Here is a 22,872-nt window from a genome sequence, read left to right as displayed (position 1 = left end):
ATTTGATATATTGACGTTACATATCACATTGCAAAAAATGGTTCAAATGGCTCTGAGCACTATGGGACTCAACATCTTAGGTCATAAGTCCCCTAGAACTTAGAACTACTTAAACCTAACTAACCTAAGGACATCACACACACCCATACCCGAGGCAGGATTCGAACCTGCGACCGTAGCAGCCCCGCGGTTCCGGACTGCAGCGCCAGAACCGCACGGCCACCACGGCCGGCTATCACATTGCATGCATTACAATCGAGAACACTCGGCATGCTGTAAGATGCGGTTTTAGTTGATGAGGCTTTTTCATTAACAGTAATAATTATTAACATTAACAGCAGTAATTATACGAAGCAGGCCGTGTTATGAAGAAAATGGTTTGCAAACTACTCTTTTGAAGATAGATCTGTACAGTGGCAATATTTCAAAATTCAAACATTTGTGAATGGGGAGCACTGCTGCGACGTTTTAAATGGATGATAATTGAATAAAGAATGTCGCTTCTTGATTTGCGTAGCCTTCCCTACTGTCAACAATATTCCTTAAAAAAAGAGTGGGCCAACTCGAACGACGGGATTTTAGTCTTGTAGACAAGAGCATTTCTACAGCTATAATTACATTTGCTTGTATTTTCTTAATTCAGTTGTATATGTTCTCCTAATTCAATAAATTTTGCCCTGCAGCTCCGATATTGTCAAACTATCTATGTTCTGGTCGCACATGACGGTCTCAGGAGCAGCAATATGTTGTTTATTTTTGTAATCGGCATAACTGAAATTCCACAAACACCTATGCAAAGCATAGATATCCTAAAAGCAAACATTATTCTCCATTCCCCACTTCATGTTTCAGTTTGTCTACACTTTACGAACACACATAACCTGAAAACTCATGCAACTAGTGTCGCCAAAGTTGGAACACGCCGAAACTGTTTAGTTTCAACGACGAGTTGCGCAAACGCGCGGCGCGCATGCGCAGTGGCCTGTAGCGCAGTTGCCTGCGACCTAGTGTCGTCGTGTAAACTAGGCTTAAGATGTACTTTCGGCAGCATCTTGGGGACGTCGTTCGTGTAAAGAGAGTACAGCAGGGGGCCAAGCACGGATGCCTGCAGTACACCAACTCGAATGTGGCGCGCTGTTGACACACCACCAGCAGCTCGCACATGGGATGTGCGTCCATGCAGATAGGACTGAAGCAGACGGGCGTGCAACACGAGTACCCCAAATACCAGCAGCTTGTACAGGAGGTGTCCGGAGCTCGTGGTCGTCGGTAGCGTTCTCGCTTCCCGCGCCCGGGTTCCCGGGTTCGATTCCCGGCGGGGTCAGGGATTTTCTCTGCCTCGTGATGACTGGGTGTTGTGTGATGTCCTGAGGTTAGTTAGGTTTAAGTAGTTCTAAGTTCTAGAGGACTGATGACCATAGATGTTAAGTCCCATAGTGCTCAGAGCCATTTTTGTACAGGAGGCCATCGTGTCACACGCTGTTGAAGGCCTTCGAAACGTCGAGGAATACCACCGCAAGGTACTCGCGACGTTCCAGGGACCCCACGAGTCGCAGAAGTTGGTGTTGCGTCGAGTGACCGCGTTGAAAGCCAAACTGCTCGTCGGGAAGCAGGCCTTCTTCACTGACGTGACGCTACAGCCGTTTGGCGTACATCCTCTTGAAGGTTTTCGAAAGGGAAGGCAGGAGGCTTATCGGGCTACAGTTTTGCGCCAGCTTGGGCTCCTTTCCAGCCTTCAGGATGGCGATTACCTCGGAGTGTTTCCACGCAGTGAGGTAAACGCCAGTACGGAGGATGACGTCGAAGGATGACGTTGAAGATCGCAGTGACGATGCGCACAGCTTCCGGCGGCAGCTTCTTCATCAGTGCGTTGTCAATCTTGTCAAGCCCCCCTGCCTTCCTGGGCTGGGTGGCGTTGGTCTTCTTTCTTCAGTGGCGGCTTCGATGACGTTGTCCTCGTCCCGTCGATTCACGTACGGCGGTAGATGCTCGTTCACCTCCAGGATCTTGTCGTCGTCCACTGGCGCAAAGTTCTCCGCCAAGGTGTCTACGAGCACACTGACCTTGATGTCAGGCTCTTCAGTAACGTCACGACCAACGTGTAGCGGCAGGATGCGCTGGCCCTGCCGTCGTCGATCCCGAGCGCGGCTATCTTGCCAGCCCAGTCCCGATTCGGTGGTGGCCGACGGCCGCCGAAATCTCCCGGCGCACCCGGTTGAGCAGCCGCTTGGTGGCGAGATTTCGCGTGATCTGCCACTCATCCAAAACCCGATTTTATACATCTACATCTACATCCATACTCCACAAGCCACCTGACGGTGTGTGGTGGAGGGTACCTTGAGTACCTCTATCGGTTCTCCCTTCTATTCCAGTCTCGTATTGTTCGTGGAAAGAAGGATTGTCGGTATGCCTCTGTGTGGGCTCTAATCTCTCTGATTTTATCCTCATGGTCTCTTCGCGAGATATACGTAGAAGGGAGCAATATACTGCTTGACTCTTCGGTGAAGGTATGTTCTCGAAGCTTCAACAAAAGCCCGTATCGAGCTACTGAGCGTCTCTCCTGCAGACTCTTCCACTGCAGTTTATCTATCATCTCCGTAACGCTTTCGCGATTACTAAATGATCCTGTAACGAAGCGCGCTGCTCTCCGTTTGATCTTCTCTATCTCTTCTATCAACCCTATCTGGTACGGATCCCACACTGCTGAGCAGTATTCAAGCAGTGGGTGAACAAGCGTACTGTAACCTACTGCCTTTGTTTTCGGATTGCATTTCCTTAGGATTCTTCCAATGAATCTGTCTGGCATCTGCTTTACCGACGATCAACTTTATATGATCATTCCATTTTAAATCACTCCTAATGCCTACTCCCAGATAATTTATGGAATTAACTGCTTCCAGTTGCTGACCTGCTATATTGTAGCTAAATGATAAGGGATCTTTCTTTCTATGTATTCGCAGCACATTACACTTGTCTACGTTGAGATTCAATTGCCATTCCCTGCGCCATGCGTAAATTCGCTGCAGATCCTCCTGCATTTCAGTACAATTTTCCATTGTTACAACCTCTCGATATACCACAGCATCATCCGCAAAAAGCCTCAGTGAACTTCCGATGTTATCCACAAGGTCATTTATCTATATCGTAAATAGCAACGGTCCTACGGCACTCCCCTGCGGCACACCTGAAATCACTCTTACTTCGGAAGACTTCTCTCCATTGAGAATGACATGCTGCGTTCTGTTATCTAGGAACTCTTCAATCCAATCACACAAATGGTCTGATAGTCCATATGCTCTTACTTTGTTCATTAAACGACTGTGGGGAACTGTATCGAACGCCTTGCGGAAGTCAAGAAACACGGTATCTACCTGGGAACCCGTGTCTATGGCCCTCTGAGTCTCGTGGCCGAATAGCGCGAGCTGGGTTTCACACGATCGTCTTTTTCGAAACCCATGCTGATTCCTACAGAGTAGATTTCTAGTCTCCAGAAAAGTCATCATACTCGAACATAATACGTGTTCCAAAATTCTACAAAAAAATGGCTCTGAGCACTATGCGACTTAACTTCTGAGGTCATCAGTCACCTAGAACTTAGAACTAATTAAACCTAACTAACCTAAGGACATCACACACATCCATGCCCGAGGCAGGATTCGAACCTGCGACCGTAGCGGTCGCCCGGTTCCAGACTGTAGCGCCTAGAACCGCACGGCCACTTCGGCCGGCAAAATTCTACAACTGATCGACGTTAGATATATAGGTCTATAGTTCTGCTCATCTGTTCGACGTCCCTTCTTGAAAACGGGGATGACCTGTGCCTTTTTCCAATCCTTTGTAACGCTACACTCTTCTAGAGACCTACGGTACACCGCCGCTCTCGGATGGCCTCCAGGGTGTCCGGCGGAAGATGTTTGGAGTTGCCGTTGGGCTTCCGCGGTCGCTGTTGCGCACTGCCTTCCGTCTTTTTTTTTTTTTCTTTTCTTTATTGTGATTTCAATTCCCCATCCTGGGCGGGCTGGCAGCAGCATAGGCGCTGCTCTTCAGCCGATAGATGTTACAAGTGTATAGGAGGACATTTAAAACAGTAAAGAGGAGAAACATGGGTGAACATAGACATAAACAAGGGGCAACATAATGGGAGGCAGTATCAAGAAAAGAGGTGAGTGTAAAATGAAGATTAAAAACAAAAAATATTTTACACAAAAAACCACACATTGTGAGTATTGAAAGACACAAGTCCAAGTATGACAGGAGTACAATAAGTCCCAGAACGATTAAAACAGCCACGCGATATTAGCGCACCACGGAAAAACCACGGTCAACAAAACTATATACAAGTCGAGCACACAAGTAAAAACCACACCACTTGACGACACTGTAGAAATGCACCGAAACGACCACTGACGCAGCACACTCGACGATGAATAAGAAAGTTGGAGGATCTGCCAGGGGTTGCCTTCCGCGGCGGGGTGTGCGCTTATAACTACTCCGGGCGCCCAGGAGTACACAGGCCGCCGGTGAGGCCACGGTGGCGTGGCACGGCGTGATTGGCCCATAGTCAGTAGGTTGCTGTTTTCCGTATGTGCGCCGGATGGCGTTGCTGGGGTTACCGCGGAAGTGTATGAGGAGTGGTTGCGCATGCGCTGTTAAGCGGCGGTGGTACCGCCCCCTATCGGCCGTGAGCTAAACGCCGTCAGATTCCTGGCCGCGAAGCGCTGGGCGCCACGGTGAGGTCATTGATGATACTGCACTCCCGAAACCGCATTTTAGCTTCACGATCTCTTTGTCAACTCTATGTAGAAGGAAAAAAATCGCGACACCGAGAAGCAGTTGTTGGACATAATCGAAAGTTGGTAGATGTGTTTCTACGTCGGAAAGTTGATATCTATCCAAATTTTGCGCCAGTCAAATAAGAATGGCGCTAGTAGCAGGACAGATGATAATGAGGTCCCATACTCCGAGGAGCGTAGGGGACGATGTGGGAGACCCGCACCGCCGACTAGGCAAGGTCCTAGCGGAGATTGTTTGCCATTGCCTTCCTCCGGCCGTAATGGGGATGAATGATGATGATGAAGACGACACAACAACACCCAGTCATCTCAAGGCAGGGAAAATCCCTGACCCCGCCAGGAATCGAAGCCAGGACCCCGTGTCCGGGAAGCGAGAACGCTACTGCAAGACCACGAGACGGGGACAGTAGCACCACTATGACGACGCAAATCAGGTTTGCGTTAAATACACGCTGTAACGGTCGTGACCGTTAGTTATCTTTGAGATTAGAGTTGTTGAGTTGATGTTAGTTAAGAATGCTCTTAAGGCGAAAAAGACACCATTATCAACACTTCACCGAGTTTGAACGAGGTCGTGTAGTAGGGCTACAAGAAATGGGATATTCCGTGTGCGATATAGCAGAAAGTCTTGGCAGGAATGTAGCCACTGTCCATGATTGCTTGCAGCGGTGGTCACGAGAATGTACAGTCGTAAGAAGAGCAGGCTCCGCGTGGCCATGTGGCATTACCGAGAGGGAAGACCATCGGGTTCGGTGTGGGGGGGTCTGGATTCTTGCTCATCGTATTGCATCCGCAGCAGCAACTTGAGCAGCAGTTGACACCACAGTGACACAACACACTGTGACCAATCGGTTACTTCCATGACAACTTCAGCTCCGTCGTCATCCACAAACAGCAGTAATCGTCCTTGTATTGACTTGCACCAGGCATGGGACTTCACCGCACAAACTGACATCCGGCACCTGTACAACTCAATGCAAGTACGTCTGCATGCTTGCATTCAACATTCTGGCGGTTACACCGGTTATTAATGTACCAGCACGTCCCATTTGCAATGGGGTACTTCGCGCTTTCATTAATCAATGATCTTGCAATGTAAATCTCTCAAATATGCTGCCTAGACAGACGTATTCCCAAAATTTTGTTACTCTACATTAAATATTTTCTAGTGTCACGATTTTTTTCTGTCAGTGTAAGTACGAGGGTATTGGACACTAGTCAGATTATAGTATCCTGAGATGGAAAAGAAGTCTCTGACTGGTATGTCATTATGTGGAATAATTTATACTGTTGCAGTCACTTTTTACTAATATTTTATTAGAAAAATGCATTTCGGCAGCATGCTGCCATCGTCAGGTGGATTATACAGTTACTTATACATCAGCTGATAGGTTATGTACATTAGCTGTGTGTGCCAGTGGGGTTACGAATCGAAAAATAAACCTGTGTGGAAGGATAAATGTGTTACAGTGTGTACATTATGTGAATAGCGTGATTAGGTAATATATTAATACGTTTACTTACATTGGTGTTGGCGATTTCATTTTCTGGCACACAGAGCACAGTAACAGGTAAGTCACAAAAGCATTTTCACAAACATCAGTTTACATCTTCCCAAAGAGTTTTAAAATCTAAGATAAACTACTTATAATTTCAAAGACTGTTAACATATTTCCAGAGAGTTATAAAATCTAAGCTAAACTACTTACAATTTCAAACACAGCAATATATGCCTGTAGTGAAGATGAGGACTTTTATCTAGATGTATTGGCAATATGGAGAGTGTTACATGGATACTTAATGAAGTCTATTCTATCAATGAAATAAACATTTAATGTTGGAGAAGTTTTTGAAGAAGTTAACATTATTACTTTCATGAATGAATGAATGAAGATTTCCAGTTCTTCAGATAAGTCCATTTGATGCCCCTTGTTCTTTTTATGTAATATATGAAGATCATTCGCAATATCCTGGAATGGGTGGCCTGTGTCTTTTATGTGGGTGGCTATTGCTGATTTATTGTAATTGTTAGTGTGGTAAGCATTTATGTTTTCATTATATCTTGTTTGGAAGTCTCTTCCAGTTTGGCCTATATAGAGGGATCTGCAGGTATTACATACTATTTTCTAGATGCCTGATTGTGAGTTTATATCCGTCTGTATGTATATATTGTGTCTCAGTGTGTGTTGCATTTTGTTGTGTGTTGTAAAGGCAATGCTAATGTCGTGTGGTCTGAGAATGTTTGCTATTTTGTAGGAGAGTTTGCCTGTGAAAGGTATGCAAGTCGTGGGTTTCCTTTTTAATTTTATGTATGGTAGGCGGTTTATTATTGTTTTACCTTTATTGCGTAAGGTTATCAATTAATACTTCATCATAGCCATTTGCTGAAGCTATTTGTTTTATTATTCTGAGCTCATCAAGATGTGCATATTTATCCATTGGTATATTGTTGCCTCTGTTAACTAGTGCTCTCTATGCAGCAAGTTTGTGTGTTATGGGGTGACAGGATGAGCTGGTGGTATCTGTTGCTGTTACCTTTCTGTGGACTTTGAAGATGTGTGAGTGAATTGCTACTGGATTTTAATATCATTGCCTTTGAGGTGGTTGATGGTTGATGAGTCTGTAACATATGTCACTGACAAAAGATGGGATAACGTAGATGCACTCAGAAGGAGTACTTCGAGTACCAGCTGTGTTATTCGTATTGGCTGACTTGAAATGAAATATGTTATCTACTAAATTGGGACTGAAACCACTGGGTAGCGCAATGTATTTCAAGTTAACTAATTTGCGGTCAAACGAATTAAGACTTAAAGGGACAATGAGTGCCTGATCAGTCATAGATAAGAAAAACTAGGTTTATGCATAGTGGGATGACAAAACGACGCTTGTATGACGGCGTCGCTTGTTGCAGGTTTTTGAAGAATGTCATACACAACGTGACCTCTGCTAATCCGAGATTTACGTCAAAGTAATTGAGTAATTGATTAGATGCCATAACTTTGTGAGTAAAACTCAATTTTGGAAGCAAACGACAAAACATTTCCCCATGTGGGCTTATGTTACATGGAGTGGAGAATGTGTTATAAATAACAAATAAAAATGTTATATTATGTTTCTTTATTTAGCTTCTAAAAGTAAAACTACAGTTCTATTGAGACACCAGTTTTACGATAGGCTTGCTCAGAAGAGATGTCAAAATGACGTGTACTCGATGCGACCATGAAAGTCGATAGCAGTCGACCTGGTAAGCCGCGAGTGGCACGACCCTCTCAGAAACGTTTTTCTTGCCATTGCCAATCTATATGTTATATCCTCTCTAGTTTGCCCATCATCATTTATTTTGCTGTGCAAATAACAAAAAAAAAATGGTTCAAATGGCTCTGAGCACTATGGGACTCAACTTCTGAGGTCATAAGTCCCCTAGAACTTAGAACTACTTAAACCTAACTAACCTAAGGACATCACACACATCCATGCCCAAGGCAGGATTCGAACCTGCGACCGTAGTGGTCGCGCGGTTCCAGACTGTAGCGTCTAGAACCGCTCGGCCACTCCGACCGGCCAATTAACAAAACTCATCCACTACTTTAAGTGTCTTGTTTCCTAATCTAATTCTCTCAGCATCACCTGATTTAATTCGACTATATTCCATTACCATTGTTTTGCTTTTGTTCGTGTTCATCGTCATATCCTCCTGTAGAGACACTGTCCATTCTAGTCAGTTGCTCTTCCAAGTCCTTTGGTGTCTCTGACTGAATTACAATGTCACTGTAAAATCTCAAAGCTTTTATTTATACTCTCTGAACTTTAATTCCTACTCCAAATTTTTCTTAGGTTTACTTTACTCTTTGTTCAGTGTACAAATTTAATAACATCAGGGATATGCTACAACCCTGTCTCACTCCCTTTTCAAGCGCTGCTTTCCTTTCATAGCCTTGACTCTTGTAACAGTCATCTGGTTTCTGTATAAATTGTGGATAACCTTTCTGTCCCTGTATTTTACCCCTACTACCTTCTGAATGTCAAACAGAGTCCTCTGGTCAAAATTGTCAAAAACTTTCTCTAAGTCTACAAATTCTATCAACATAGATTTTTCTTTGCTTAACCTATCTTCGAAGATAAGTTCAAAAATGTTTCAAATGGCTCTGAGCACTATGGGACTTAATATCTGAGGTCATCAGTCCCCTAGAACTTAGAACTACTTAAACCTAACTAACCTAACGACATCATACACATCCATGCCCTAGGCAGGATTCGAACCTGCGACTGTAGCGGTCGCGCGGTTCGAGACTGAAGCGCCTAGAAGATAAGTCATAGGTCAGTATTGCACCGTGCGTTTCTACATTTCTCCGGAATCTAAACTGTTCTTCCTCGAGATTGGCTTCTACCAGTTTTTTCTCTCTTCTGTGAAGAATTCGTGTTACTATTTTGACTGTGTAATTAACTAAAATAGTTATAAGAAATTGTACCAAGGGTATCATGTTTGTAATACAGTAAATCTGGAATACGCCATTGCCTTTGATCTGCGTATAACACGCAAATTACATTAGGAAAACAACGAAATACGAAGAAATCGTACATTTGTGGACTACTATCGAGTTTCGCGGTCGCACCAAGTCACTTCTGGGTAAGCCAAGCGTGACACTAGCTTGTCTCATCCAGATGCACTCAAGTCTCTCGCAGCATCAGTGTTGCCACCTTCACACTAGGCAAAACCAATACAGCGCCATCTTGAAAACATGCACATCGGTAGCTGTCAAAGTGTCTGCTTGCAACATCCATTGATATTGTGCCAGGACTGTTCCGACAGGGGCGTTGATGACCTAGCTGTTTAGCGCCCTCCACCATAAATCATCATCATGTGTTCCGACAGCTACCACCACTGCTTCTCGTGGTGTCAGGCAAACTGTATGTCAGAATTACGGCGTATATTATGAATCAAATTAAGTTATTCTGATGGCCAGTTACGAGATGATTCAGTCCGTCCAAATGACATTGGTAATCATTGACAAATGACGGTTTCTGTTTACATTCAAATCGTGTTTATAATATTCTGATTAAACCGGGTTGATTGCTGTGGAAGAATTAAAAACATACGATAACAAAAATCACCAGGAAAGCAGAAAAATGAAAAACCAAACAGAATATTATTGTGATTTACTGGGTGGTTACAATTAAAGTGCAGCTAATCGTAGAAGTCCAGAGTGGGCTGTAATTATTATTATATGGCAGTGAAATGTGATAGGTATGTCAATTCGTTAATGCCGAACTGAAATGAAATGAGCGTTTGGCGTCATTGGCCGGGAGGTCCCTTACGGGGCACCGAGCGAGGTGGCGCAGTGGTTAGCACACTGGACTCGCATTCGGGAGGACGACGGTTCAATCCCGTCTCCAGCCATCCTGATTTAGGTTTTCCGTGATTTCCCTAAATCGTTTCAGGCAAATGCCGGGATGGTTCCTTTGAAAGGGCACGGCCGATTTCCTTCCCAATCCTTCCCTAACCCGAGCTTGCGCTCCGTCTCTAATGACCCCGTTGTCGACGGGACGTTAAACACTACCCACCACCACCTTACGGGGCAGGTCCGGCCACCTTGGTGCAGGTCTTATTACATTCGACACCACATTGGGCGACCTGTGCCCCAGATGGGGATGAAATGATGATGAAGACAACATAACACCCAGTCCCTGAGCGGAGAAAATCCCCGACCCAGCCGGGAATCGAACCCGGGCCCCTTAGGACGGCAGTCTGTCACGCTGATCATTCAGCTATCGGGGCTGACAATGCGGAACTGATTTACGCTGACAAAAAATAGTTCGAATTTTGTCCAACAGGTGCCAATGTCGCGCTATATAGCATCTGGTCGATGTCTCTGGTGCTCATACTGAACAAATTGTGTAAACGGCAGTTAATAATACAATCAACATCATGCATTTCTCATTTGTTTGATCTTTTCAGTCCACGTTCCGTTCCTAATTCATTCTGGAAAGATTTATATATCTCTTTCTTCTTTCATTAATAGCACCAGATGTGCACCTGGTGGCCAAAATTGGAACTAATTTCTTTCCAGCGTAAATAGGTTTCTCCTGTACATGATAATAAAACGGGGTATCTATATAACTAAACGGCTGAAATGATCATCTTGTCCTAGTTGCAAGTTTAGTATCTACACAGAGGTGACAAAAGTCATGGAATAGCTCTTAATATAGTGGCAGTCCTCATTTTGTCCAGCGAGATGCAGCAGCTCGACGTGTCACGGATTCAACAAGTTGCTGGAAGTCCCCAGCAGAAATAACGTGACATATTCTCTCTATGGCGGTCGATAGTTGCGAAAGTGTTGCCGGTGGAGGATTTTGTAAAAGGAAGACTGGATTTAACGTCCCATCGACATAGAGGTCTTTAGAGATGGAGTGCAAGCTCGGATTGGGCACTTGCCTGGAACGATTTAGGGAAATCACAGAAAACCTAAATGTGGATGGCCAGACTCGGGTTTGGACTGTCATTCTCCGAAATACGAGTCGAGCAGGATTTTGTGCACTGACAGAGCTCTCGATTGTATCCCATAAATATTCGATGAGTGGCCATATCATTCGCTAGAATTCTCCAGGATGTTCTTCAAAATATCTACGAAAAACTGTGACCCAGTGTCATGGCGCACTGCCATCCATAAAAATTCCATCGTTATTTGGGAATATGAAGTCCATGAATCGCTTGAAATGGTCTCCAAGTAGCCGAACATAACAATTTCCAGTCAATGACAGGTTCAGTTGGACCAGAGGTCCCATTCCATTACATGTAAACAATGTGCACACCATTATGGAGCAGCCACCATGTTGTACAGTTCCTTGTTGAGAACTTGGGCCCTTGATTTCATGGGGTCCATGACACACTCGAATCCCACCATCAGCTCTTAAGAACTGAAACTGGGACTCATCTGACCAGGCTACGGTTTCCCAGTTGTCTAGGATCCAACCGATACGGTCACGAGCCCAAGAGAGGTGCTGCAGGCGTTGTCGTACTGTTAGCAAAGGCACTCACGTCGGTTGTGTGCTGCCATAACGCCATTAAGACCAAATTTCGCCACTCTGTCCCAACGGTTACGGATATCGTACGTCCCACATTGATCTTGCATGAAAACTCTACGCAAGCGGTGCTGCTCTCGGTCGTTCAGAGAAGGCCATCGGTATTGCCCGTGGTGAGAGGTAATACCTGAAATTAGGTATTCCAGATACACTCTTGACATTGTGAAACTCAAAATATTCAATTCTCAAAGGATTCCCCAAATCGAATGTCCTATGCGTCTGGCTTCAATTACTCTTCCACATTCAAAGTCTGTAATTCCCGTTGTGCGGCCATAAGTCGAAAACTTTTTCACGTGAAACACCTGAGTACAAATGCACTTCCCATTTATACCTTGCGTATATTTGTCATCTCAGTGCAAGGGCTTCCAGGAGCAACAACAATTTCATTTTCAGTGTATTTTATGTAACAACTTAAAATGCCACGATAATCTACTCATTAAGAGGTATAATCTTACGTTAAAGGTTAAGGGGGGTAGGACGTCAAACGGGCCGACTTGGAGCAGGAGAGGCACCACGGGACATTTTAATTTCCACTGTCTATACTTTTACAAATAAATTCATAAAACTTTGTCAGCATGATCTGGAAGGATTCAGAATTCACACTCATAGCAGTGGAAGTTCGAAAACATAACGAAGTAATTTTTTTACATGTGAAATTTCATCATTTTTTTCACTTACTAATGGAGAATTTGTTGCTATAGGTACACTTTTCTTCATAAGTAAGAGAGATGGTTCGATGAATTTTGCTCAGCATACAAACCATACTTAAAGGTGTATAAAACTCTAGAATTTTCCAAATCTATTAAAAACTGTGGTACAAATTGAGGTAATTAACTGCAAAATTTATGCTTTTTCTAAACACGAAGTTTAAAATACAACAGATCATTCGTTTTTTCATAAATTCTAGAGTTTCATACACCTGTAAGTATGTTATGTAGGCTGTGCAAAATTCATCGAAGAATCTCTCTAACTTATGAAGAAAAGTGTACCTATAGCAACAAATGCAGCCAATAGTAAGTGAAAAAATGATGAAATTTCACACGTAAAAAAATTTATTTTGTTATGTTCTCGAACTTCCACTGCAATGAGTGTGACTCCTGAATCCTTCCTGGTGATTGTAATGATCGCCTAGTCGTAGATATTGCTAATTGCTATAATCGCACTATTTCACTCCAATTTACGGAGCTTGTTAGCACTTGATGTTAGGTTGGCGCCATTAAAATGCATTGTCGTAACCGCTGCTGCTTGCTGGATCGCTGCTGTGTCTCGATGCTGATGCTGGCTCTAAATCTGGTTGTCTAGGGTTAAAAACATGAGGTCCCGTGTTTTTTATGTGCTTTTGATGATAAAGAACGAGCGAAACCAACAAATATGCAAACTTCAAATATTTATTACTCTGGTGGCCATCTTAACTCCACTGTCCACCAAAGTCCATGACACAACACGAAGTAGTACTTCCTTTACATGTTCTTTGCATTGTTTATCCACCTCAAACAATAACACACAAACACACTTTACCAAAGTGACGTTCCGACTGCCCCTCCAACCCTTCTTGCTGCTTGTATTTATCACCTTGTCAAAGAACTACTAAAAAGAGATATACACTCCTGGAAATGGAAAAAAGAACACATTGACACCGGTATGTCAGAACCACAATACTTGCTCCGGACACTGCGAGAGGGCTGTACAAGCAATGATCACACGCACGGCACAGCGGACACACCAGGAACCGCGGTGTTGGCCGTCGAATGGCGCTAGCTGCGCAGCATTTGTGCACCGCCGCCGTCAGTGTCAGCCAGTTTGCCGTGGCATACGGAGCTCCATCGCAGTCTTTAACACTGGTAGCATGCCGCGACAGCGTGAACGTGAACCGTATGTGCAGTTGACGGTTTTTGAGCGAGGGCGTATAGTGGGCAAGCGGGAGGCCGGGTGGACGTACCGCCGAATTGCTCAACACGTGGGGCGTGAGGTCTCCACAGTACATCGATGTTGTCGCCAGTGGTCGGCGGAAGGTGCACGTGCCCGTCGACCTGGGACCGGACCGCAGCGACGCACGGATGCACGCCAAGACCGTAGGATCCTACGCAGTGCCGTAGGGGACCGCACCGCCACTTCCCAGCAAATTAGGGACACTGTTACTCCTGGGGTATCGCCGAGGACCATTCGCAACCGTCTCCATGAAGCTGGGCTATGGTCCCGCACACCGGTAGGCCGTCTTCCGCTCACGCCCCAACATCGTGCAGCCCGCCTCCAGTGGTGTCGCGACAGGCGTGAATGGAGGGACGAATGGAGACGTGTCGTCTTCAGCGATGAGAGTCGCTTCTGCCTTGGTGCCAATGATGGTCGTATGCGTGTTTGGCGCCGTGCAGGTGAGCGCCACAATCAGGACTGCATACGACCGAGGCACACAGGGCCAACACCCGGCATCATGGTGTGGGGAGCGATCTCCTACACTGGCCGTACACCACTGGTGATCGTCGAGGGGACACTGAATAGTGCACGGTACATCCAAACCGTCATCGAACCCATCGTTCTACCATTCCTAGACCGGCAAGGGAACTTGCTGTTCCAACAGGACAATGCACGTCCGCATGCATCCCGTGCCACCCAACGTGCTCTAGAAGGTGTAAGTCAACTACCCTGGCCAGCAAGATCTCCGGATCTGTCCCCCATTGAGCATGTTTGGGACTGGATGAAGCGTCGTCTCACGCGGTCTGCACGTCCAGCACGAACGCTGGTCCAACTGAGGCGCCAGGTGGAAATGGCATGGCAAGCCGTTCCACAGGACTACATCCAGCATCTCTACGATCGTCTCCATGGGAGAATAGCAGCCTGCATTGCTGCGAAAGGTGGATATACACTGTACTAGTGCCGACATTGTGCATGCTCTGTTGCCTGTGTCTATGTGCCTGTGGTTCTGTCAGTGTGATCATGTGATGTATCTGACCGCAGGAATGTGTCAATAAAGTTTCCCCTTCCTGGGACAATGAATTCACGGTGTTCTTATTTCAATTTCCAGGAGTCTAGTTTATAAGTCACATGTACATCTGTTATCATAATTTGTGCAGAAAAGTTATTAATTTGCATCGAGTGACATAATTTAACATGTTATTAAAATGACAGACAGATTTGTTGACTTGACAGAATAATTCTTTGTTACAAAAAGGCCATTTTTTAGAAGTTTGTCAATTGACTTCTCTAATTTGCATAAATAAGTAAGTAACATGAATTATTAAGAATTACATTGGTTTTCGTCTAAAATAGGATTGATTACGTGAATACTGAGTGAAAACGCTCCTAGTGAACAAATAGGTTTCACTGGGTGATTTTTATTTAAGGAGATCCAAAATACCTAAGTTGGCCACTATTTTTCGTACTTCATATTAATTATTTGAGATGAACTTAGTGTTTTTACATGATGACATTTGCTGTATCAGTGATCAAGTGATATTAACTTTTGTGTGGGTCAGTTATTCAGTATAATTTAATGGGTTGACTGTTTATGGAGACATGTTGTGCAATCATTGTTAACATACACAATAACTTTTCTATAATCATAAATACTCGTTAAACTGGTTGAATTTGGAGGGTATCGCATACTTCGGTAAAGTAAAGCCTTTAATATGTTCCGTTACATGATGCTGATAAAGTTTTATGAATTTATTTGTAAAAGTATAGACACTGGAAATTAAAATGTCCTGTGATGCCTCTCCTGCTCCAAATCGGCCCGTTTGACGTCCTACCCCCCTTAAACACAGTAACATAGTTATGAAAGTTGAAAATTTAGTACATCTCCTGAGGTTGTTTGATAAATTTAAAAAAATCTGATAAATTAAGCAAAGTAAAAAGATCAATAAGGAAACAGATGGATAATTTCAAGTAGTTTTTGTGGTGATCTAAAGCATCTGCTGTAATACACCGTAACCAAGTTTCATTATGTAGAATTTTGATTATAGTTCACAAAGAAGTTTTCATTTGGCTAAGTCGATTTGGAACAGATCGAATGGTTCCAGTTGATCCTGTATTTATGAAAAGAGATCCGAGTTCAATAGACTTATATCACAACTGTATCTTCACGTTTGAAATCTCCCAGATGGGCAGATATGTGAAGCATCCCCAACTCTCTTGTGGTTCCCTTTTTAGGTACTCCACGTCGACGTCTGCTCGTAGATACGTATCGTCGGTAGGTTTTCCGGCTTTACTTTCCGACGTGACAGCGACGACTCTCCGATGAGGTGCGGGCCTTGTGTTTTGCTACTACTGCGAGTCTTGTAAATATCGCTTTTATTTAGTAATTTGCTCGGCTAAAACTCTCCCCTTTTATGATTAAGACAGCCTGCGCCACCTTTCGGAGGGAGTGGGGACGTCAAAGAGACACAAAAGTTCATATTAAGCAGTCGGTAAAACACGTAAACGTTGACTTCAGTTAGCGTGTTAGTTAATCCCTACGCTTTCCGCTAGATGGTGCTGACACTGATGAATAGCTTTGGTTCTGTAAACCATCACTGATTAGTACTAGGTAAATGAAATAAGTACAACACTATTGTATTTCACTTTCACTCTATATTCAAGGATTAAGATGGTGATGGATGACGGTCTATTTAAAAGGTTCCTAGCCTGGAGGAATCTAAATAGTCCGCAAATGCCGATATGCACGCGATTTACGTCCAGATTCGCAACTAACGGCACACGACACTTTCAAAAGTCCACACGATAATATCTGAATACCGGTACCTCTGAATTCACTCGTATCAGCAGATAATTTGAGTTTCTGTCGTCTATATATCCGTAAAGTTCCAATCTAGCACTAAAGTCCTAAAATCCCGTTAATACTCCGTTGCTACCGACATTCACAGATCGTACACTACATCACTTTTAATCTCCGTAATATTCTAACAGTTTATCGTGAATCTTAACACGATAAAGTCCAATGTAATTATTGTCTCGCTGACTGACACGGGTTCCCCGCCCTTTAACGAAACAATCAAGGGAAAAAAGGGGGCAATAATGACGATCAGGCCTTTTTATAGGTTTTTTCATTACAAGAGTTTAACGTCACTGCCTTCTCTATGACGGAGCTTCCGTGGCTTTGCTGTACTTCGGCGTTAAACTACTTGCTGATATACTATAATTTTGATCTGCAATTACCGAACTCTGATTCTACATTATTTTCCCCTCTAAAACTTCTATTCTTAATTTTAAATTATTCTTTCTATAGCTTTTATCACTTTACATCTGACATTTCTACATTTATAAGTGGTGTGAGTAGAGAATGTGCTGCATGGGATTGTTATCTGCCGCCAAGACTACGTGCAGCACCGTGACCACCTGTTCGGGGGAATGGTGGGCCGCGTGGCGGGCCGCGTCCCGTACGCGCGCTTTTCCCTGGCCAACGCAATCTTCAACCTCACTGAGAACGTCGAGACAGACGGGCCCGTCCGCCACCACCAAGACGGCGGCTTCCACGGCTTGCAGCACGTGAGCACCTCTTTCTTTCCTATCAGCCTCGAATACACTATTGCGAATGAAAAGTTAATCCCCCGAAGCAATTATCTCACAAGAATGAAGTTCATGGGCAGATTCTACACAGTCCAGTCATATTAATGTGACCCCATCTACACTCATGCTCATAAATTAAGGATTATTTATTTATTTAGCGTATGGCTAATACAGACATATCATGAAATTAAATTACATATACCGGGTGATCAAAAAGTCAGTATAAATTTGAAAACTTAATAAACCACGGAATAATGTAAATAGAGGTAAAAATTGACACATATGCTTGGAATGACATGGGGTTTTATTAGAACCAAAAAAAAACGTATTGCTAGACGCGTGAAAGATCTCTTGCGCACGTCGTTTGGTGATGATCGTGTGCTCAGCCGCCACTTTCGAAATGCATGGCCTCCCAGGACCCCAGACCTCAGTCCGTGCGATTATTGGCTTTGGGGTTACCTGAAGTCGCAAGTGTATCGTGATCGACCGACATCTCTACGGATGCTGAAAGACGACATCCGACGCCAATGCCTCACCATAACTCCGGACATGCTTTACAGTGCTGTTCACAACATAACTACAGCTATTATTGAGGAATGATGGTGGACATATTGAGCATTTCCTGTAAAGAATATCATCTTTGCTTTGTCTTACTTTGTTATGATAATTATTGGTATTCTGATCAGATGAAGCGCCATCTGTCGTACATTTTTTGAACTTTTGTATTTTTTTGGTTCTAATAAAACTCCATGTCATTCCAAGCATGTGTGTCAATTTGTACCTCTCTATCCAGATTATTCCGTGATTTATTCAGTTTTCAAATTTATACTGACTTTTTGATCACCCAGTACATATGTACATATTGACACACAAGAAGCTTAAGTTTGTCTTTACAACTGAATATCCCGTCCTTCAATCCAGCGTACTGCATCTGGAGTTGCTAGCAGGAAGCCCTCTTTGGCGCCGTGATAGGCTCGAATCCTGCATTCACTGACAATGTGGTGAACAGTCTGGTATGGAGCCCCGCAGTCACAGGCTGGATCAGGCAGCTTCTTCCACAAGAGAGAATCCATGCATCGGCCATGGCCGGTACGGATCCTGTTGACAGTAGTCCAGGTCTTGCGTGTTAGGTCGAATCGACTTGGAAGTTTAGCACCTGAGAAGATATTATGCAGGTGCACGTCTGTCACTCCTTCCCACCGACCTTTCCATTCTTCAAGAGGTTTGAAATCCTTAGCAACCGTGTCAGCAGCATAGCACAGAGTTGGATGGCGCGATTTCAGTCTCTTACGATTTAAAAGTGGCAGGTCGCTATGCACGGGTAGGTTACAATTGCTGGAGATCTTGTGGAATTTTCTGATAAGGACAGTGCATCTGCGTACATCAGGAGGCATTATGCCGGTTAACAGTGGAAGCCAATAAACTGGAATAGATCTGATTGCGCCAGATATTATGCGCATTGTCGTATTCAGCTGGGTATCAACAAGCCTTGTATGATGACTGTTCGTCCAAACAGGTGTACAATACTCAGCATTTGAGTACACCAAGCCCAGAGCTGAAGATCTCAGGGTGGTTGCTGAAGATCCCCAGGTAGTTCCGCATAGCTTATGGAGGATGTTGTTTCGAGTCCTCAACTTTTCAGCTAAGTTAAGAATTTGTTGTTTGAAGCATAGTGTACGATCCGGGATGACACCAAGATATTTTGGGTTCCAATTATGACGAAGAATTCTGCCTCTGAAACTTACTTCCAGTTTTACGTTCGCCAACCAGGAAATGAAGACAACAGAAGAGATTCTAGCTAATGACCTGTCTGCATTAGATAATTACTTCAAAATCTGGAGACTCCAACCCAGTGTGAGTAAAACAGAAGTGTGTTGCTTCCATCTAAATTAAGGATAATGCTTATTCATTGTGAAACAACGCTCTGGTGGGCGGTTTGCGGGTTTAAATCACCTCGGAGTATGACCGTACGGTGCATTTGACCTACGGTCGTCGCACGGTGGCGCTGGCAGCAGTCCACATACGCAGAGGTGTGCTGGTGCATTTCAGAGTACGGCGCAGCGAGTAAGTGTGCAGACGTTTCCAGGAGTGCTAATGGTGACTGTGTGTTGAATATGGCTCAGAGAACACATATTGATGACGGTACGTTGGGTAGAGTACTAGGGCGACTGAAGGCTGGTCAAACACCGCAGGTCGTAGCACGGGTCCTCCGTGTGCCACAAAGTGTGATCTCAAGATCATGGCAACGATTCCGGCAGACAGGACACGTGTCCAGGCGCTACAGTACGGGATGTCCACAGTGTACAACATCACAAGAAGACCGATACCTCACCATCATGAAAGCCGGAAATTCATAGCGGGACGAAATTAGGAGCTGGGACGGAACTACGGTCCGTAACTAATAAAAGGGAATGTAGGGGACGGTAGTTTTAAGAGCAGCGATGCCTGTGCGCGAACGTTCTGTATGCATTGGACAGTTCATGCGGTACTGAGTTTTAACGAAGGTTGTTGTGAAACCGGTTAGTGCGACATTCCGTCTGGTAAGGAAACACGTCTGCAAGACATCATTTGAGTTCTTACGATTGTGGACGGTCAGTTGGAAGGCTCGAATCCGGTCAAATTGTTATTACCGTGGCTCCAGTAGTGACTGCGTCCAAAAGAGCTGATCTCGCGAATAAAAAGGCCGCAGATGGTGGAAACACTATGCGAAACCATGCCGGTGGCCGTAGACGGACCACCACACCGCAACAGAATCGATACGTAGCCCTAGTGGCTGAAAGTAACAGAATTTGTATCTCAGATACCGCCGAGGTGTCGGACGCACTGAAAAGTGGAAGTATTGAAAGTATGGAATGGCCTGCATACTCGTGGGACCTAAACCCTATACAGCATGCCTGGCATGTTCTTGACAGACGTGTTTCTCAACGAACACGCCCTCCTCGAAACTGTAGCGTCGGTGAGAGAGGAGTGGGACAATATCCCCCAAGGATAGGATTGGTAGCCAGCAAGAATATTAGATGCAAAATGTGCCTTAGTGCCCAAGAGGGCATATTCGCTACTAGAGTCCGATACCGTCCTTTAAATTGGGAGTCTGACCTGTGCCAAACATGTCCAGCAATGTCTCTGTTCCTTAGCAATTGTCAAGCAATGTAGTACAGAAGGTACCTGAAAGATCTACGCAATGAAACGAACAGAGATAACACTTTTATTGAAAGACAATAATTACATTGAAGTTACCGCGATTCATGATAGTCCCCTGGATATTACCAAAAGCGAGACTGGTTCTTAATAGGGTGGGTAATATCCACTGACGGCAGAGCACGCTCCGCAACGTGCTCCTATCCTGGGCACAAAGTTGGTAACAACTTCTTGTGGAAAATGTTCCATTCCCCCCACCAGAGCCATTTAAAACTGTGGAAAGGTCGTTAGTGCATGTGGTCGTGCTGCAGTACGTGTCCCCCACGCATCCCACATGTGCTACATCTACATACATACTCCGCAATCCACCATACGGTGCGTGGTGGAGGGTACCTCGTACCACAATTAGCATCTTCTCTCCCTGTTCCACTCCCAAAGAGTACGAGGGAAAAATGACTGCCTATATGCCTCTGTACGAGCCCTAATCTCTCTTATCTTATCTTTATGGTCTTTCCGCGAAACGTAAGTTGGCGACAGTAAAATTGTACTGCAGTCACCCACAAATGCTGATTCTCTAAATTTCCTCAGTAGCGATTCACGAAGAGAACGCCTCATTTCCTCTAGAGACTCCCACCCGAGTTCCTGAAGCATTTCCGTAACACTCGCGTGATGATCAAACCTACCAGTAACAAATCTAGCAGCCCGCCTCTGAATTGCTTCTATGTCCGACCTCATACGGATCCCAGACGCTCGAGCAGTACTCAAGAATAGGTCGCACCAGCGTTCTATAAGCGGTCTTCTTTACATCTTCCCAAAATTCTACCAATGAACCAAAGACGACCATCCGCCTTCCCCACAACTGCCATTACATGCTTGTCCCATTTCATATCGTTCTGCAATGCTACGCCCAAATATTTAATCGACGTGACTGTGTCAAGCGCTACACTACTAATAGAGTATTCAAACATTACAGGATTCTTTTTCCTATTCATCTTAATTAATTTACATTTATCTATATTTAGAGTTATCTGCCATTCTTTACACCAATCACAAATCCTGTCCAAGTCATCTTGTATCCTTCTAGAGTCACTCAACGACGACACCTTCCCGTACACCACAGCATCATCAGCAAACAGCTGCACATTGCTATCCACCCTATCCAAAAGATCATTTATGTAGATAGAGAACAACAACGGACCTACCACACTTCCCTGGGGCACTCCAGATGATACCCTCACTTCCGATGAACATTCACCATCGAGGACAACGTACTGGGTGCTAGATAGGATTTAAGTCGACTAAACTGGCAGGTCAGTCCATATACCGAAAATTCTCTCGTTCCAAAAACTCCTCCAACTACGTTGTTCGATGCGGTCGTGAATTGTGCGTAAAAATGAAGTCAGAACCTAAAGAACCCACATAGGGAAGGAGTTACAATAACTTTGGCTGCTGAATGCACCGTGTTCAAAGATTTGAAGGTCAATACGGGCATGGGACATTATACATCACAACACCATAACACCCAGACCGCCAAAACGACCATGTTCAACAATGTTCCTGGGTGAATTATGTGTTCCCATCTCTCGCCACATGAGGGTACGTCCAGCACCGTCGAACATGGCTATTTTCGTGTGTGTGTGTGTGTGTGTGTGTGTGCGCGCGCGCGCGCTGTTTGGGGATCTTATGGGCGCCCAACGGCGATGTTATCAGCGCCCTAACAATGATTAAAATAAACGAATGTGGATAAGAACGAAAACTGTCGTACACGAATGCACACGAAATGACGACACAATTACTCTGTCGCACAGGTACTCTGACATGCGCTAAAACCAATGAGGAGGCAAGATGGCTAATCAAGAATTTAAAACAGAGGTAAAACAAAACACAGAAGAGCTAAAAAAACAGCACAGGGAAATGTGACTGGCTGACCACTTACAAAAAACTTGGGTGAGCCAGCCACCCTGTTGACACATTAAAAACATCTCCCCAAATCTTGTTAAAAACGTGGGACAATTCCCAAGACTTTAAAACGCGAGCTACATTCGTTTAATCATTGCACAAAATAGACTGTAGATCCGCCGGCAAATCCGCTGCAGTCCGCTGGTCAGCAAATAAAATGCAGTCCAATAAAATTTGGTGCACCGTGATCCGCACGCCACAAACACCACACATCTGAAGGTCCTCTCGCCGGAGTAGAAAGCCATGCGTCATAGGGCTGTGGCCGATGCGAAGACGAGTAAGGAGGACCTCGCCCCGTGGACGTGGCTGGAAGGAAGTACGCCTCGGCCGAGTTGTGGGCTTGACGGCACGGAGCTTGTCGTCAGTCACTTCTAGTCACCCATGTTCCCAGCGACACAGG

This window comes from Schistocerca nitens, chromosome 9 (assembly GCF_023898315.1).
Source record: "Schistocerca nitens isolate TAMUIC-IGC-003100 chromosome 9, iqSchNite1.1, whole genome shotgun sequence".
Taxonomy (NCBI): domain Eukaryota; kingdom Metazoa; phylum Arthropoda; class Insecta; order Orthoptera; family Acrididae; genus Schistocerca; species Schistocerca nitens.
Note: the sequence above shows the minus strand (reverse complement) of the source record.